At 49.4% G+C, this 19,124-nt stretch overlaps 1 protein-coding gene across 4 annotated transcripts in view; it reads right to left on the minus strand.

Annotated features, from left to right (window-relative positions):
- Positions 1-19,124, minus strand: part of NOS1 (nitric oxide synthase 1) — a 138,839-nt gene that overhangs the window by 83,281 nt on the left and 36,434 nt on the right. For 2 of the 4 annotated variants that reach the window (XM_048821377.2, XM_048821380.2), the window contains exon 1: positions 2,917-3,022. The exons of 1 other annotated variant lie outside the window; for it this stretch is intronic. The gene's annotated coding sequence lies outside the window, so the exon portion shown is untranslated. Of the gene's footprint in view, positions 1-2,802; positions 3,023-19,124 lie in introns of those variants that run through there. One more of the 4 variants, XM_048821379.2, reaches the window with a different exon arrangement.

Consider the following 19,124-nt stretch of genomic DNA (forward strand, 5'->3'; position numbering starts at 1 on the left):
TGCAAGGGGAGAAGGAAAAGTTACCGCTGATGGGCAGCTCGCCCCAGTGCAGCCCCAGGGCTGCTGGCCAGCCAGGGGATGCGGGAGGAAAGCCAGGCGCAGAGGGCAAGATGCTTGCAGGGCGGGTTTGCTAGCGGGGTGATCAATGGGGAGCCCACCAGTGGCTGCTCTGGCAGAATCGTAGCAGCCCGTCACTTGCGCACAGGGTCCGGGGAGGATCCTTTAGCGGCTTCAAACATGAGCGAGAGGGCGCAGGAAGGGTGGATGGCGGAGGGGGGTGGGAAGCAGCGTTAGTTATTCGGTGTAACCCCGGTGCTGCACGTCCACCCGCAGCCCAGCACGAGAAAGCGGCTTTATTTGCTCAGCCCCCACTCGTCTGGGCTGCAGAGCGCTTCTCCTTTCCGAGTTGGAGCGGTTCGGTGCGGAAAGGATGGAGCGGGGAATACAGTACAACGCGGACTGGGGGGGAGGGGGGGCTCCGAGGCCGGTTGCAGTGGCCGAGCTTGGTGCACTTGTAAGGCCTGAAACGCTTTAAAAACACTCCGAACTTCTGAAGACTCGTTTAAGTAAAACGCGAGCGGGCCGCGGCTCCCCCTTGGACGGCATCTGGGGCGGACGCGCCCGGGGTAGCTCGGTGGGTTCGGATCACTCCGGCCGTTGTCCCCGACTCCTGCGGTTGCCAGCTGCTCTTTCTAGCCCCCACGGTCTCCCCCAGCCTTAGGGCGTTTCGGAGAGAAGGTGGCAGCTGGAAAGGAGGAGCGGAGGGGACCCGGCTCTATGGACTCGTTCGCCCCCAGAAGGCAAGGGCAGAGTTAGCCATTCCTCTCCGAGCCGTGCGGCTGCGGGAACGGAACGGGGCGCTTTAAACCCACCGAGTAGCCGCGCACCTCTGCGGAGCAAGCGGGCAGCCCCGAGTCCGGCTGTCCAAGGGGGAAAGGCCGCAGGCGGCTGTTTCTTCTTCTCTTTCAGACAGGGATAGTCCATCCCGGAGCCTGTTTTTTGCTGCTGGTTCTCGGCGTGGCGAGCCCAGGGCCCTGCTACACCTGGACAGCGTTACAACCGCTCGGCCCCCAGGTGCTCCCCCTTACACAGATGGGTGTTAAATCACTGAGAGCAAAACGCGCATCCCCCGGCCCCGTCCCCGGCTGGGCTGCCGCGCAATGCCGCTGGCTTCTCCTCCGCGGGGGAGAGATCGATCTGCCCCCGGCCGGGCAGGAGGCCGGGGCAGCTGAATGGCAATGCACATGTTAATACCCCCTCCCCCGGCTTTAGCCTGGCTAATCTTCAAAGCAACGTGGAAATAGAACAGGAGCGGCCCAAGGACCCAAGCGAAGCGAAGCCGGCGCCAGCCGCCGTGTCTAGGTCAGCTCCGCTCTCTCCCGGGAGTGGAGCTGGCCGCCCCCCGCCAGCGCTCCAGCGTCCCTGCCCCAGCCCGGGGCACGGAGCCAGGGATCCGGCGAGCTCTCTCTGTACGCGGCCGCTCTCCGCTGAGCAGCCCCGTCCCTCTTTCCCCAGGCGGAGAGTTTCCCCGGCCCCGCTGGCACGGTGCGGGGAAGAGAGCGCGGCCCTGGTGAGACTCGGGAGAAAGAGCAGGAGCCCCCTGCAGCCAAACCAATAGCGGGGTCTCTGTGGCTGGCGCGGATCTAACGTGGCACTGACCAGACCGGCCTGCCAGGGGGTTACCAGCCCCAGCAAGGCCGCTTTACAATCGCCCCGACCGGGGGAGATTTGCTGCCCTAAGAGCTGCGGGGGGTTCTCCGCAGAGCCTTTGCTTTTACCTGCGCTCTAGAGCTGCCAGGGAAATACACCTGCGCCTGGAGAGAGCAGGGCGGAGGGCGTCTGCCCCCAGCTTTCCCTTGGAGAGTTCCCCCCGACCAAAGCGGAGTGGCTTTTCTGCTGGTATGTCCCTGCTCCCGGGTCAGGACCCGGGAAGGAGCTGGGAGCAAAGACAAAGTTTCAGAGGGAAGCCACGCTGAGAAAGGCAGCCCTGCTGGCTTTCCAGATCGCTCCCTCTTCCTCTGCGCGGCCAGCTCGCCGCCTAACCCCTTCTCCCAGTTTCCACAAGTGCACCAAGGCTTGAGAAACATGAATCCGTCACCCGCCTATCCCGCTCCGAAATGCCCTCGCCCTCCGCAGTGTGAACAGGAAGAGAAGCTAGGAAATTCGGGGGCGACCGGCAAACGCGAGAGCCGGCTGGCTTGTAACAAAGCTTCCCCGCATTTATTCGTTGGAGGGGGGGGGGGGAATCCCCTTTCCCTACAAGTTTTTCTCTCCTGGAGCTCCAGTTTGCACCAAGCACCCAACGCGGACATGGCATCGGCGTCATGTGGACAGAGCGAAGTGCTACGTGAAAGTATCACAACCGCGCCTCTTCTGCAACACTGCAGAGAGAAGCGTGCTCGCCCCCAGACATATTCCACCCCATGCTATACCCATCTCGAGTCTTAAAGTGCGGAGCAGGGTTACCGCTACCTGCCCCCAGGCGAGCACCCCTTTCCCTACGCTAGCGCCGTTGACCAGTTGTCGTTGCAGCTTTGTGTATTAGACACACACACACACACACAGAGACACACACGCGCGCTTCTGAACAAACTGAAAAGTCGTTGCAAAGTTCGCTAGAGAAACGCCAGCCAAACCCCACGGATTCGCCTGCGCCCCAGCCGCCAGACCGGCTCCCTCCCACCGCGGGTTTGCTGCGAGCAGGGTCGCTTTTCCTGGGAAGGGGGAAAGCTTCGCTCCCGGGGAAAAGGTGCCCAGAGGCAGAGGGAGCCGAGCGCGCCCAGAGGTCATGCCGGGGCTTACCTTGGGGAGCCTCCCTGGCTCCGGCTCAAAGCACAAAAGCGGGGGGCATGGTCGCCAGCCCGCTGCTCTGGCTGCATGCTCGCCGAGCGGAGCTGCTCGGGTCGATGGACTTACCTTCCAGCAGAGCAGCCGCCTTTGGCTGTCCAAGGCGGGGTTCCCCCTTCCCCCGCAAGTGGGGCTGGCTGCGCCGCTCTCCCGCGCCGGGGGAGGAATAAGTAGCTTCCCCCAGCCCCCCCCTCCTCCCCTGCAAGCACCGAGCGTCTCTTCGCGGGGAGATGAAAAGGCAGCAAAAATATGGAGGGAGGGAGCCCCAGCGATGAGCTCAAGGCGGGTGGCCGCAGAGGAATTTATTCCTTGATGTGCCTCCGGTATCCGATCATCGCTGACCCCGACTTCACTCGGGCGCCCGAGCAGGGCTTTGGCGGGGTGCGGAGCGAGCGGCTGCAGCCCTCCTTAGAGAGGCCAGGCTCTGTGTGCGCCGCGCCCTACGCCTCTTATAGAGCCGCCTGGCCGGGTGGGGGGGTCACTCTAGTCGGGGGCCAAATAATCACCACCCAGCTGAAACTCCTTTTCCAATTAGAGAGCGATGAAGAACTCCCCCCCCCCCCGCTTGTTGACAGGCGCTCTGCAGCCCGCTTTCTCCGCCGTGCACCTCTTCCAAACCGAAGGGGGCTCCGGCCACGCAGACTCCAGCTCGCGTGTGCAAAGGGGGCGGTGGGTGAACACGGCTGCCCCTCCAATCACCCGGTTAGGGAAAGGCCCCTGCCCGGTCACTTCTGGAACTTTGCAGCTGGATGTGTGCCAGGCGGCCAGCTCCGTCCCCAGTCACAGGGCTGCCTGGAGCATGGGTTGCCTTGCCGCACACTCCATCCCCCTCGCAAGCCCCCGAGGGAGGACGGACCCCAGAGCTGGATCCGGAGCCTGCCGAGGGGGAGCGGTCTCCTCTCACTCACACGGGTGCTGAAACAGGGCTGTTCGCCTGGCCCTGAGGAGGCATCCCGCAGGGTCTCTTCCTCCACCCCCCCCCCCCCTGCAGCCACCTCTTTCCAAAGGGAAGGGTGGGGGGACTGGATAGCGAGGGGATGTTTCAGGTGGCCTACAAGACCCACAATGGTTCTGGAGTTGGGCCCCCGCCCCCACGTGTATCAGGGGGAGGAAAGGAGCCCAGTCTGAAAAGCAAAGCAAAAACTTTCTGCCACTCAACTCCCTGCACTGGGGGGGGGGGGGGGGGGGAGAAAGGCTTGGATTGGGATGAGCGGGATGGTACAGCGGTTTCCCCCTCAATGGACTATATGTCTGTTCTTCATAGCCAAGACACAGAGCTCTAGCAAGGTGGGACCTGGGGCTGTCTGCCTATCTTTAGCTCTCTTCCCTTTGTGGAGCATTAACTGCTCCTGATAAAGCACCGTGTAGACACAGGTTTGACATCATCCTTCCATCATCCACCATCCTTTGCAACTGCTCCCGATTTCTATGGCAGCACCCCCCCCCCAAAATACATCAAAAATCTGTTCTTCCAGGGTTCTCTGTTCACCTGCTTAAAACAAAATTTGGGAGGGGATAGCTCAGTGGTTTGAGCATTGGCCTTCTAAACCCAGGGTTATGAGCTCAATCCTTGAGGGGGCCATTTAGGGATCTGAGGCAAAAATTGGGGATTGGTCCTGCTTTGAGCAAGGGGTTGGACTAGATGACCTCCTGAGGTCCCTTCCAACCCTGATATTCTATGATTCTATAAGAAACCTGGCTCCAAGGGCCTGCTCTTGTGATTTGCATGTGCCAATGCCTCCCATGGGAACCCTGGACACTGGGTTGCCGGTGGGTAAAAAGGGCAGCCAAGCTGGCCAGGGAAGGAGTTGGTAGACTGAGTGCCTAGTGGCAGAGTTGTGTACCTTAAGGCAACTAGACAATCAGGCTAAACAGCAGCAGCCCAAGTAATTCAGTTAGAAAACTTTCCACAGTTGATTAAAAAAAAAAAAAAAAAGCAACCACCACACACAAGTGAGCCTGTGAGATGTCAGAGCATTTAGCCAATGAAGAAAGGGGGTGGGGGGAGGCTCATTAAACACACCCAGCATGGGGAAGCTGAAAAGTCTAGCGAGCTGTGTCAGTCAGCTCAAAAGAAAAAGTCCAGTTCCACCTCTCTTTTTTTCTGGCATGCCTCTTACATCAAGATGTAATACATCATCCCAGGCTAATGAAAACATCATTATCTCCATTTGGATGCAGGAAGGACTAATTTAATAGTAAGCTCTCCAAAGGCATCTGCTCAAATACACTCAGCAGAGAAACCTGCCTGGAACACACAAGTTAGGGAGTGGAGGGTAGGTGGGAGGATTGACAGATCAACATGAATATTTAAACAGCCAATTGGTCCAGCTCATCCCCTATGATTGCAGCTGAGTGACACCCAGAGGTCGCCGACTTCAGCCCAGGGCTCACATACACCTGCCCAGTGAAAGTGATTCTTCAGGATGGTGTTTTCAAGCCTGGCCTCTGTGGTGCCCAGCTGTGTTATGTAGACAGGGAAGTGCAAGGGGCGCTGGGGGAAGATGTACAGGAACATGGCTGGCCCCTTTGAGGGGCTCCGACACTCCTCACTGGCCCATGTTTTAAGAGGAGATCAGCTCTGCTCCCACACCTACCCTTAACCCTAGTGAGGCTCTGCCTTCCTCCTCAGGAGCCTGTTCCCACTCCATTCAGTAGCACCATTTCTGACAGGTTTCAGAGTAGCAGCTGTGTTAGTCTGCAAAAAGACCAGGAGGACTTGTGGCACCTTAGAGACTAACAAATTTATTGGAGCATCAGCTTTCGTGGACTACAGCTCACTTCACAGGATCAAGCCCCAGGTGCATATCTGTGGATTCATTGCAATGCCCTGCCGCTCAAACTCTGTTCTCAGTTACACCAGTGTAAATCTAGAGTGTCCATGCCAAAGTTAATGAGCCAGATCTTGAACTGGTGCAAATGAACACAGCCCTGACAACTTCAACTGCATGGAAGTCGGTGGAGCTATGTTGATTCATGCCAGCTGAGGATCTGTCTCAGTGTGTAAATCCAGGGTAGCCAAGAGCAGAATTTGGCCCTGTGTATTCAAAAAGCATTCCAGGGCCCTAGTCTCTGTGCACCCTGCAAATCTTCACATCCCACGGAAGAGTCTGTCAGTCCTCCCTTCCCAGGCTGGCTGTGAGCCAGTCTAGAGAAAGATGCTTGGGGGTTAATACAAAGTTAAATCATGAATGGCGTAGAAGGCAAACTGGAATCAGAAGGAAGACTCATGTGAACAGAGAAGGCAAAGGAGCGTTCTTGTCCCATCAGTGTTCAGTGAGTCCATTCCAATCCAGCCCAGGGCTTGATGATGGGACAGCAGATGTTTGAATCCCTCTGGAAGATACTGTTCTTCCAGTAACAGGTGCCCTCAAACTGGATTTCTCCATAGTGGGCACTTACTCTCTGTGCCCTCCTCCTCCAGTGGAAAGGGAGCGGTTACCCACATGCTAACGTTGATCCTCCAACTTGCATCCTTCTCTCACACGGGGAAATTGGAGTGGCTGCCGGACACACAGGACGGCCCCAAGAAAAGCAGAGAAAGCAATGCCCACCTCAGCACAGATGTGGGCTGGAGGGGACTCAGGAGCCACCATCCCAGAGAAGAGAGGGTTGAGAGGCTGTCCCTGCCCGAGATGGCATCACCCCATTTCCAGATACCACTAAACCATGCCTGCCTGTGATGTCTTGTCCCCAGGGCATCGAACCATACTTGGGAAGTGCAAATTATCTGCTTTTAGGATGCACCAAAGTGGCAGGTTTAAAATAAACTCAATAGAAAATAACTCTTCCTCTCCCCTCCGCCTGAGTTGCCTCCATGCCTTCAAGCCCCCCACCCCATTTCAAACAACACAGGCCGAAGTTTGTTCTAGGCTATCTATAGGCTCGGTGTGATTATAGGAGCCAAGTGTAAACATTCCCAGCTCATACACTCACTAAGAATTTTTCTTCTCCTATTGTGCTGTCCTTGATTTTCCTCTCCCTCTATAACACATCCTCCCCCCACCCCTCTCAGGACAAACTGGTTATCGAGGGCTAAGTGTGTGGTGGGGGGGGGGGGGGAATTTATATTAGAGCATCTTATGAAGGCAGTGGCAGCATATCCCCAGGGTAGCTCAGTTTTAGGGGCAGCCCCAGCCAAGCTCCGTTGCAAAGGGATCTAACTGAGAAGCCGTCTGTCCTGAACAGGCTGCTCTCAATGCTTAGCTCTTTAAGATCCTTAGAAAAAATGTAGCCCCAGCATGGATCATGGCTGCAGTAACCTAGGCAGCAATCCAGTGTAGCCTGGTGGCTCTGGACTCACTCGGATGCTTGTCATGTGTAATTCTAAGTGTCCTAGAGGGATTACTGCACTGGGAATAAAGAAACAGCTAAAGGTATTTATACCAAAGCCTAAACAGCCTATGTAGTCGCATACATACATACAGCAGCTGATAGTAGGTGGCCTGGCACAGAGATTGCAATGATTTGGGACAAATCCCAAGATTGTTTTCTCTCTCTGCTCCAGTCTTCAGAGGGTGCCTATGCTTATGCTCGCCTAGAGGTGGCAGTGAACCTTCACTGTTGCCCCCATATCCAACCGTACACCACTATGGGAGGGCTGGAAAGTCTCCTAAAGGTTATTGGGTTTGTGCTTTCTGTTCAGCTGCTCGTACACTATGTTATTGAGGGTGTGCGTGCCTCCACACAGATGGCATAAAACAGACTCAGACTCTTAGCCTTTACGGCCAGAAGGGCCCATCATGATCATCTAGTCTGATCTCCTGCACATCGCAGGCCACAGAACCTCACCCACCCATTCCTGTAATAGACCGAGAACCACTGGCTGACCTCACAGCGAAGAATCCTGAGCACTGATCTCTTTTCTGCTTACCCTCAACCACCCCTCTCCCTCCACACACACACACATGCCCTTGTAAATTAAGATAATTTTTCAGACTTCAATATGCATGCAAAAGTCACTGGTTATTAGTAACTGATCTGATCATCCTATGATTTTGTATTAGCTGGTCATCACAAGTTTAACTTGCCCTTTAAGAATTACTCATCCTATCAAACTAACACAACTTGGGGCATAAAGTAATATAAAGTCATCCAAAGGAGGAATTATTTTTGAATTTCCTCCTCTCCGTCTCCCCTACATTCTGTCAGCCTTAAAGGAAAAGTCTCCTTTGTGTCTGTCCTTTAGCTCGCAGACAAGTCCCAGATTTGTAACAGCACAGCACCTAGCCCCACACCACACACTGGATTGCAGCTTTTCACTTAACTTGGCCCTCTTCCAGAAAAGCATGCAAGCACATGTTTAAACTTTAAGCACATGCCCAGGCGCTTGCTGAATTGGGGCCTTTATTTCTAAACGTGCTAACTTACACATATATTTGTTATTCTTTTATAACACTTTTGAAGAACAGGACAAATGTGGATACAAATGCTGATCACAAAAAATGCTAATAAAACGGCAATTAAATAGCAGGAGACAGCGCAAGTGGTAGGTTCCTTCACTGAACCTAGCTTAAGTCTCAGAAAGACACCAAAGAGATCTGGTCCACATAAGAAATTCCAGAGGGATGAATTACTCCTTAGCTGGCATATCAATGCCATAGACAAAGCCTCTATCTTCCCCTCATTTTCCCCTCTTTCACTTCAAACGCCCGTCTTTTAAAAGTCACACTCATGATTAAAATATCCCAGAGAATCTCTTTTCATTAGGGCCGTCAATTAATCGCAGTTAATTCACACAATTAACTCAAAAAATTAATGGGGATTAATCGCACAGTTAAACGAGAGAATACCAATTGAAATTTATTAAATATTTTTGAATGTTTTTCTACATTTTCAAATATATGGATTTAGATTACAACACAGAATACAAAGTGTACAGTGCTCACTTTATATTAGTTTTATTACAGATATTTGCACTGTAAAAAACAAAACAAATAGTATTTTTCAATTCACCTCACACAAGTACTGCAGTGCAATCTCTTTATCATGAAAGTGCAACTTACAAATGTAGGGGGTTTTTTTTTGGTTACATAATTGCACTCAAAAAACAAAACAGTGTAAAACTTTAGGCCTACAAGTCCACTCAGTCCTACTTCTTGTTCAGCCAATCACTAAGACAAACAAGTTTGTTTACATTTACAGGAGATGGTGCTGCCTGTCACCTGAAAGTGAGAACAGGCATTCGCATGGCACTTCTGTAGCTGCCATTGCAAGGTATTTATGTGCCAGATATGCTAAACATTTGGATGCCCCTTCATGCTTCAGCCACCATTCCAGAGGACATGCTTCCATGCTGATGATGCTCATTAAAAAATAATGCATTAATTAAATTTGTGACTGAACTCCTTGGGGGAGAACTGTATGTCTCCTGCTCTGTTTTACCCACATTCCGCCATAGATTTCATGTTATAGCAGCCTTGGATGATGACCCAACGCACGTTCTTAAAGCGTTTTAAGAACACTTTCACAGCAGATTTGACAAAATGCAAGGAAGATACCAAGGTGAGAGTTCTAAAAATGGCTTCAGCACCCGCCTTGCTTTCAGAAGTCTTAAAAGAGCAACACTCCAATGCAAAAAAAAAAAAAAAAAAGAAAAAAAGAAAAATCAACCTTCTGCTGGTGGCATCTGACTCAGATGATGAAAATGAACATGCGTCGGTCCGCTCTGCTTTGGATCGTTATCAAGCAGAACCCGTGATCAGCATGGACACATGTCCTCTGGAATGGTTGCTGAAGCATGAAGGGACATAGGAATCTTTAGCACATCTGGCACGTAAATATCTTGCGACGCTGGCTACAAAAGGGCCATGCAATCTCCTGTTCTCACTTTCAGGTGACATTGTAAACAAGAAGCGGGCAGCATTATCGCCTGCAAATTGTAATCAAGTTTTTTGTCCGAGCAATTGGCTGAAATAGGACTGAGTGGACTTGTAGGCTCTAAAGTTCTACATTGTTTTATTTTTCAATGCAGTTACTTTTTGTACAAAATTCTACATTTATAAGTTCAACTTCCATGATAAAGAGATTGCACTCCAGTACTTGTAATAGGTGAATTTAAAACCACTATTTCTTTTGTTTTTTACAAATATTTTTAGTGCAAATATTTTTAATCAAAAATAAATATAAAGCGAGCACTGTACACTTTGTATTCTGTATTGTAATTGAAACCGATATATTCGAAAATGTAGAAAACATCAGAAACATTTCAATAAATGGTATTCCGTTATTGTTTAATCGCGCAATTACTTTTTTAAAATCACTTGACAGCCCTACTTTTTATTAAAATACTTTTAATGGAAGTTCCCCAAACATTCATACTTTAAGGAAAATATTTAAAATCCAGGGAACATACAAGAGTTTGAGGGTGTCTTGTTAGTTCATCCTGATGAACTAACAACATCCTGATGATTTAACTGGGAATCATCATTAACTGGGAATTGGTCCTGCTTCGAGCAGGGGGTTGGACTAGATGACCTTCTGGGGTCCCTTCCAACCCTTATATTCTATGATTCTATGATTCCTCATATTTAAAGGGTAGAAACCTTGTTTGTGCCTCATATTCTTGAAGTGGTCCAAGCTTCTCCCAAGTTGTTCATTTGCCACAGCTCTATTTTTAAATAGGAGCATTTCTCAGTACCCCCTAGCTTTGTTTAATATTTTTTAGCAACCGAAAGAGAGCTCTGTGTTTTGGCCCAGTGCCTCAGCTGGTGCAAACTCCTGAGGTCCCTTCCACCCCTGATATTCTATGAAGTTGATCCAGCTAGGATGGTTTACAGCAGCTGAAAAGCTGTTTCTTTACATTTATACTAAATAAGGGGTGACTTGAGGTCCCATTGACTAACCAATAGCAAAAAAAAAGGCTATTGAAAAGTTATTCATGATTGAAAAAAGTTACCTGATAAATTTCTTGCCCACTTCAAAAGACACACAAAATCGAAGCATTATTAACAACAAATCCTACATAATATAAGGCTATATTTAAATATAGTCCTTTAACATTTAAAAGAACAACCAAAAAAGCAAAGAAAAAACCAAACAAAGCAAAAACATCCTTAAATTAGAAATTATCCTATTCCTGCAGTGCCTGGAGGCCCCTGTCAAGTTCAGCACCCCACTATGCCAGTCACAGTTCATACGCAGAGTAGGAATCCCTGGCCCCAAAGATTAGAGAGTCCACATGGACAAAGCATGTGAGGAAGGAAGGATTATAATGTGTATGTACTTAAAGTAAATAAATAAAAAAAATCCAGTACCATCAACTATTTGTGAAACTAAAACAAAATAAAACGAAAAGAAAAATGTTTAGTTTTAACTTCAAAAAGAGTTCTGAAAAGATCCCACCCCAAAACCCCAAAGAGCGATCAAAATCTTGCTAACCAACAGTAACCTAAATGCATATGTACTCGCAGAGCTGCATATTTAGGAGTTCAAGAAGTCACCCAGCCACTTTCACTGAGGCAATGAATCAAGGGGAATATCTGAACTCAGCAAGAGGAGTACCTTATCGTTTTGATAAAATGCCATGGGGAGCTGGTGGTGGATGCTAAACTAAAACACACAGTCTGCATCACTCACACACTTCTGAATCAGCATCATCTCACTGCAAACAAACCTTAGCAATGATCACACACACAATAAATCAGCCACAGCCCAGCAGCTCCAAAAAAACCAAAAACAAAACCCTTTCTAGGCCCAGTGCTGCCTCTGCAATCTACAAAAGAATGACTCCACTCAGCCTTAGCATTGATTGGCAAGAAGTTCACAAAAGCTTTGCCAGGAATTAGATTTATTTCTGGAATGATTTTAATGGGATACTGAAATGCTGTTGTAATTTAAAGGTATTAACAGCTTCTCCCTTTTAAACCAGGATGAAGTTAAACCATATTTCCTGGAGAGGAGATGGAAGCTGACTTTAGCGAAACAGCGACATTTCATTCACATTTAAAATGATTCATTTTCATTAATTTGCCTGTCACCAAATTGTTCTTTAAGGACAATGGTTTATAAAAGACCTTGCCATTTCAAGGCCCTGCGCTGCAAACATTTACACAAATGGCTAAACATAAAGTACGTGAATAGGTAATTTCTCAAGTGGCTTTTTATGCAATGTACAAATCCTCCTTCCAGTTACTGAATTTCACAGAACTTAGCTGAATTCACCTACCTCTGTCCATTTACAACAACTCTTAGATCCCATTCCTGCAAGGAACTCCACATGAGCAGAACCATACACACACAGCTGCACTGAATTCAGAGCTCCAGGCCTTAGTTATCTGCAAAACGCTGAGCAGAATCCACCTATTAATGCTGGAAGTAATTAACTTCAGATTTCACTTCCCGAAAGAGAAGTACCCCTACTCAACATGGACCCACCTTTAAGGGGTCTAATCTTTGTTAGAAGCTCTCTGCAAAAGAGAAGTAACAACCACCACCAAAAGGATAACTAAATTAACCCATTGTTTTATTACTCTTCTTTTTTTAATAAGCTTGAGTACTTCGGTTTGTCTTTCATCTTCCAAGGCAGGGGGAGAACCTCCTGTGACTCAATTAGGGGCAGTCAGATCCCTGAACCGGTATGAAAATTCCCCTGGCTGTTCCTTGTTTTCCTAAAACGACACATTTGAGTAATTTTGGAATAAAGCTAGTTGGTCCTCCACAATAAATTCATGCCTAACACATCTCTCACCCCCAGACAGGATTAGTGATAGTATTACCATAGCACCTAAGAGCCCCAGTCTTGCATTAGGGCCACATTGTGCGAGATGCTGTACGAACAGAACAAAAAGATGGCCCCTGAACCGAAGAGCCTACAGCCTAAGTGTAAGACAAGAGAAAACAGGTGGACCTTTAATTTAAAAAACAAACCAAAAAAAAAAAATACCAAACCCACCTCCAAACCTTCCAGGGCTGCCGTTTAGGTTCCTCCTGCTCTGAATGAGCTCTTTGTATGAAAATGCACACACCCAAATAATGCCGATCACCCTCCCTGGACTGGCTGACTGGCATTCCCACAGAATGAACACTTCCTTTCCTGCTCGCTCTCAGGGCAGCTCTACCCTTTAAATGCTGCACCGGTGCAGCCAAGATGCTACTGCGCCGATGGGAGAGCTTCTCCGGTCAGCGTAGTTAATCCACCTCTGTGAGAGGGGGTTGCTATGTCGGCGTAGTGCTGTCTACACCAGGGTTAGGCCGATGTAACTGCATCCCTCAGGGGTGTGGATTTTCTACACCCCTGGAAAATCAACACCCCCAAGCAACACAGTTATACCGCCGTGTGTTTATAGTGTCAGCCTGGCCTCACTGATGGGCTAGCCCACTGACTGACCTCCAGCATGTGTAAGGGCTATGCACAACAAGTTGCTTCAGAGCTAAAACATTCTTTTCCTGGCTTCATCTGACACGACAAGGATTCCTGCAGAGGACAATTTTGGCCCACAGCTACCTTTCTGATCTACACGAAACAATAAACCCTAACCAGATTCAGGGTTCCTTGCGTCAACACACACAGGATGCTAACGTGACAATAGAAACGTAGAAGGCAAGAGGGCTGGTGACCAAAGTGGGTTAGTGGCCTGCTCCAAATCCCCTCTGAAGTCAGTGAGCCCCTTTCTCAATGGCTATTGGTTTGGGACCTTGGGAGGCGTGGATTCAAATCCTGCCTTAGCTCAGAAGGGACAAAGTGTTGGTGATCTAAGCCTAGTCCACGTTACAAAATCACCACCTAATCAGTGACGAGCTGCCCATAGTCTCGTAAAAATGTCCCCTTAACCTTAGCCTGCAAAACATCTTATTGTCCCCAGGGTAGGTGCCCTTGGAGAGAGGAAGTGAGCAGGATTTGTTTAAACAGTAACAGTTTGCCGTAACCATAATCATAGCCAGGGGGGAGGCAGCAAAGAAACCAAGGTCTATTGAGGGCACCTGGTGGAAATATATACATTTTGTTCCTCTATATTGGTTACACTGAGAGCAGAGAGCATGACCCAATGCTCTCTGCTTGTATTGTTTGACATGGAGGAGGGCAGAGGGCTGCCTGGGGCTCATTTAAAGATTACAATAGCAGGGAGTACCACAATTCGGAACATAGGTGTGTGTGAGTGGAGTGGTCTGGGAGCCCAGGCCAGGAATAGCACCCTGCAGTGCAGGGCTGAGGGACCTGGCAGAGAGAGGCGGCGGTGGGATGCTGGCAGTTGGGTGTCCAGGTTAGAACAGCGGGGATTGCTGCAGATGAGGAGTGAGTTACACCAACAGAGCTCTCAGAAAGCTGCCCCAGCACCTGCTTTGCACTGTGCTTGGCTGCCCCGGGCAATTTAGCCCCTCACTTTCAATTCACACGCAGAGAATCTTTCCCAGGAGGGAAGGGAAAAAACAAAGAAAATTCCCTTTTGTTCCTTATTCACCTTCCCAAGTTCCCCTGGCATTTTGTGAGCAGAGAGAAGGACAAAACTCAGCTGCCTCACTGGAAGACTGCACAACTCAGCACTCGCTCTTTGATTCAAACCAGAGAGAGGTTTGAACGACCAGGCTGAGATCGGGATTGGAGCCTGGACTGTCCCAACTTTCGGGTGGGGCTAGTTTTGGTCTGCCTTGCAGATGTAGGGCTTTAGTTCCCTCCCAATACAAAAATGGTGGGGGGGGGGCCCACAGGGACCATCTCTATCTTTAAACCAAACATGACACCCTGAAAGAGAAGGCGTCTTTAGCAAGTCAGCGACTCGGCCAGATCCCCCAGTGGCTGCTACACTAGTGCAATGGAAGCCACTGCTGATTTCACCTGCATCCCTTAATATTGAAGAGCAGGGACTGAGGAGAGGAAAGGCTGGCTCAGAGGGCTGGGAATAGGATATTCTAGCCTTTAGGTGTGACCAGGAATTGCTGCAGTTCCACAGCAGAGGGGACTGGCTCGGTGTCCAAGCCTTGGCGGTGAATTCCTAGAATGCCAGGCACTTGGATCCTGGCAAGATCCATCTGGTAGAGGTCCATGGAGCTTCGACCATGCGTGTCTCTCGCATGGCACCTTAAAACAGGAGGTTGCACTGTCCAAGGGCTCCTTTCGGGAGAGCAAGGGTTTCCCCCAGCATCCTCGCAGGCACGGTTTACCCTCCTCCCACTGTCATGCTGCCTTCCGCTGCCCCAGAGCGGGAGCGCGATTCCTGAACTGGTTACTTCCTTTGGGATGCAAGGACGAGACTGGCCTCCTATGAAACATGAGCTCATGGTCTCAGTCCAGTTCCTAGTAGGTAGCACTTCCCATCATAAAAACCAGCAGGACAATTGGCCCTGCCCGCCTCCCTAGCTGGCAGCCTTAGCAGAGAAGTCAAAGACTGAAAGTGGGGTGTGTGTGTGTGTGGGGGGGGGGAAATGTAGGCTAAACTGCCCTCTCACCCCTAGAAGGCATAGGTGCTGGAACAAGGGATGCTGCCGCACCCCCTGGGTTGAAGTGGTTTCCATCATATGCAGGGTTTACAGTTTGGTTCAATGGCTCTCAGAGTCCCCACTGTACAAATTGTTCCAGCCCCCCTGCTAGAAGGGGTCCCTCCAGGTCAGAACAGAAGCCCATTGATGGTTGGCTAGGTATGTGCATTACCACAGTTCACGCTGTACCTTATTTCCTGAATAAACAGAGAACTTCTATTTCCAGGGCTGCCAGTCTGGGGCATTTAATCCGCTCTGTATTGTTGTTTTTTCTTAAAGGGAGTGAGCGTGCATAGGAAACAGAGCCCCGTGCGCTTTGCCATGCAGCTGCCTGGAGCAGCAGCGCAGCTGGGTCTGACTAACTGAGGTGCTGTTCTGTTAAGGCACCTTTCCTGCCCTGCTATATTCCATTGCTTCCTGATGAGATTAGTACTGAGTGGGGGGGAGGAAAGCCTCTTGGATAATACCAGTAGAGCTGACACTCAACAGACATTAAGAACAGGAGGACTTGTGGCACCTTAGAGACTAACCAATTTATTTGAGCATAAGCTTTCGTGAGCTACAGCTCCCTGCATCGGATGCATTGGGATTCTATTTTTAAATAGAAATCAGCAGAACAATTTCCTCCCCTTCATTTGATCTGTTTGTAGCTCCAGCAGAAATGCACGTTCAGAAGGGAGCACGGGCAGGTCAGGCTTAAATACATCCTAAAAGGGGAGCACCAAGTTCGAAACTGGTCAGAGGGTCCTTACTGAAAGGCATGCCCTGCATCATCTAGTGAAGTCCTTACCTTATGCTACCATAATAAAGAATACCTAACTCTTCTCGGGTGCTTGTCATGAGTCACTCTCAATGCACACACCAAAAGAGGACACTATCACTATTCCCATTTTACAGATGGAGAAACTGAGGCACGGAGACAGGCCATGACTTCCCGAGGTCATCCAGCAGCAAAAGTTGGGACTAGAACCCCGGGCTCTTCGGCTTGAGTCCTGTGCTCGATCCACTTGGCCACCAAAAACAGGTACTTCAAGGGAAACAGTTTTCTTTTGCTGTTAAATTCAGACTATTTGTAAGGTTTGCAATCTAGTTTTATACTTTGCATCTGCCCACCATAGGATGTTAGTGAGGAGGAGAGGAGATGATATACATGGAGGAAGCGGAGGGGAAGGGCTGGCTGGCAGGGGTGCCGTGTGTGTGAATATCTGCAGCTGGATCCAGATCCTTAGTCTGCATGTTCCAGACCCACAATATTCCAAGAGCACTATGTTTTTCCCAGGGTACACCTGTGCATGAGAGGCTAGAGCTGTGGTATACATGATACAGGCCTGGCAGAGGGCAGCCTGCTAACATGCCAAATCAGTGCTTGCTTAGAGGGAGGCCCATCTTGACTGGGGCTTAGTTCTACTGATTTTTGACATTGAGGATGACACACATTTCATAAGGTTTCTCTCATGGCAAAGGAATAATCATCCAGCTTTTCCTTTTTAATCTTTGGACATAGAGACACGCGGACTAGATAAAATATTCTGCCACTGGTTTATTGAGTGGCCGCGGTCAAGTCATTTCACCTCTCCATGACGGAGTCCGCCCCCTTGTGAAATGGGGATATCACACAAGGGCTTTGTGAGGCTTAACTCATAAGTGTTCCAGAGCCCCACCATGCAGTTCTAACCCTTCCATGGCCTCCCACCCAAGGGAAGGCTGCAGGATTTAGTCCCAGTGGAAGAGGTGGAGCCTTAAAAAGGGACAAACGTTTTAAAAAGGAAAAAAAAAAAAAAAGGATTGAAAAAGTGTTGTTTTGTTTTGCTTACCTGCCAAGACCAGAACACAGTGTCTCCACTGCAATAGTTAAATTAAATCATTAATCTCTACAGCAGCACAGGGAGTGCTGTAAAATGCTCTCAAGGGTGTCAGTAGCTGCCAGAGAAACACATTGCCCAGGACTCTGCAGGTCAAAAGCTTTCTGTTCACCTTGAAGGTATGAAACAAAGAGTAAAAAACACACTCATTCAAGGAAAAACAGAGGGGGAGGGGAGAATAAAACAGATAAAAGAAGAGACAGAAAGAAAAACAGCCCTAACCCAATACTTAAATTTGCAATGGACAAGTCCCACTCTGATCCCCAGTCTTTGAAATGCACATGCCAATCCAGACTGTTAACATCTCAGGAAGCCGGGTCTGCAGTGGCCAGCAAAGCAGTCACTTGTCTAGAAGGATAGTTGTTTTATCAAGCAGTCAAACAAAATTGTACTGGAAACTTCAGGAATACTTTAAAGGAGGCTCTGAAGAGGGGAGGGGACTGCCTGGTGGAGGCGGTCATTAGTGCAGGTTTTACTTGCATGTAGTATGTTAAATCATGGGCAGAAACCAGCTTCTAAACTCAAGACTTTCTAGAGGGAGGAGGAGCCATGGCATAGTATTGCACCAGCTTGAATGATTTCTCCCTCAAACCCATTAACATCAATTGCTGCTTTACCACTTGGCCCTGGTACACAACGTCCAAGGACAGGGTGTTGGGACTCTCCTCTCCCACACACACATTACAGAGCATGGACTCTGTCTGCCATGGACATTCAACCTTGCTTCCATGGGCAATTCGAGGTGATGCAGAGCCAGGATTGACATGCAGGGACACAGGATGGACCAGCAGAGGGGAGACTGGTGAGGGGCCTGCAGATCAGAACAGAGGGCCACCTGGAGAGCTGGAGTAGCCGCAGGTCTGGACAGACGTACATACGCTGCTTTTGCAAGTTCCCTGTGCCTCACTTATCTTAGCCTAAAATCACACGAGTGTCCAGAAGAGACAGACATTGCATTGGAGCTGGGTTTTCCTAGGGTGAAGCATTAAATATATAGCCCCAATCCTGAATTCAATTAACATAAGAACGGCCCTACTGGGTCAGACCAAAGGTCCATCTAGCCCAGTATCCTGTCTTCCAACAGTAGCCAGTGCCAGGTGCCCCAGAGGGAATAAACAGAACAGGGAATCATCATGTGATCCATTCCCTGTCGCTCATTCCCAGCTTCTGGCAAACTACCCTGGTGTATCTGGAGTAATTCAACTGATATTAATGGAATTACCCTGGTAGAATTGAGAGATCAGAATCAGTTCCATAGGTTTATTATCATTGATTTAGATCATGGTAGCACCCAAAATGTGCTAGGCACTTTTCACATTTCAAGCAAGACTGTCCCTGCCATCAATCCATACCTCTGAGATTCAGATCCTTTCCCAGAGAAGGCACCATCTGCTCCAGGCCTAGGCTACACAACCTGGAAGTCAACCTACTGAAAGGGTGAGATGAAGGAACTCCGATGGTCTATGGACCACCTTCTACAGGAGTTAGAGGACCTGTTTTAATCAGAAGCATGTTGCTTTAATGGCTCCACCGCCTCCTTCTCATCAGTGGTATAATTACATGTTTAAAAGGTATTTCCTGCTTTGGGGTTGGGTTCCTGTCTTCCATCGAGTCAGAGACACTGGAATCACAGCATTTGCAGAAGCAGGGTTTGCCATCCATCTCAGAGAGGAAAGGTTCATTGAGCAGAGCAGGGGACAGATGGTCCTGATGTAGCAGTAGAAAGTGTTTAAGTTAATGACAGTCCCTATCGTGGGTTTCCACTTCACTGGAGACTGATCATCTTTCCCAGAGCAAATAAATACCCAGCATCTTTACCCCTTAGCAACTCCAACACAGCAATGTCTTGATTACACCTCCTGGCTTTCCAGGAGCATGTGGCTTTACATGCACTGCCCAGTTACCACCTACCCCTTCTATGCAAGGGTAGGGGGTTGTGTTGAATTGAGAGGCAAGTTCTTGGCCCTGCCTCAGCAGCAGTGGGTTGCTAATGTGTCACAG

The sequence above is a fragment of the Caretta caretta genome, chromosome 15 (assembly GCF_965140235.1).
Source record: "Caretta caretta isolate rCarCar2 chromosome 15, rCarCar1.hap1, whole genome shotgun sequence".
In the NCBI taxonomy this organism is placed as follows: domain Eukaryota; kingdom Metazoa; phylum Chordata; order Testudines; family Cheloniidae; genus Caretta; species Caretta caretta.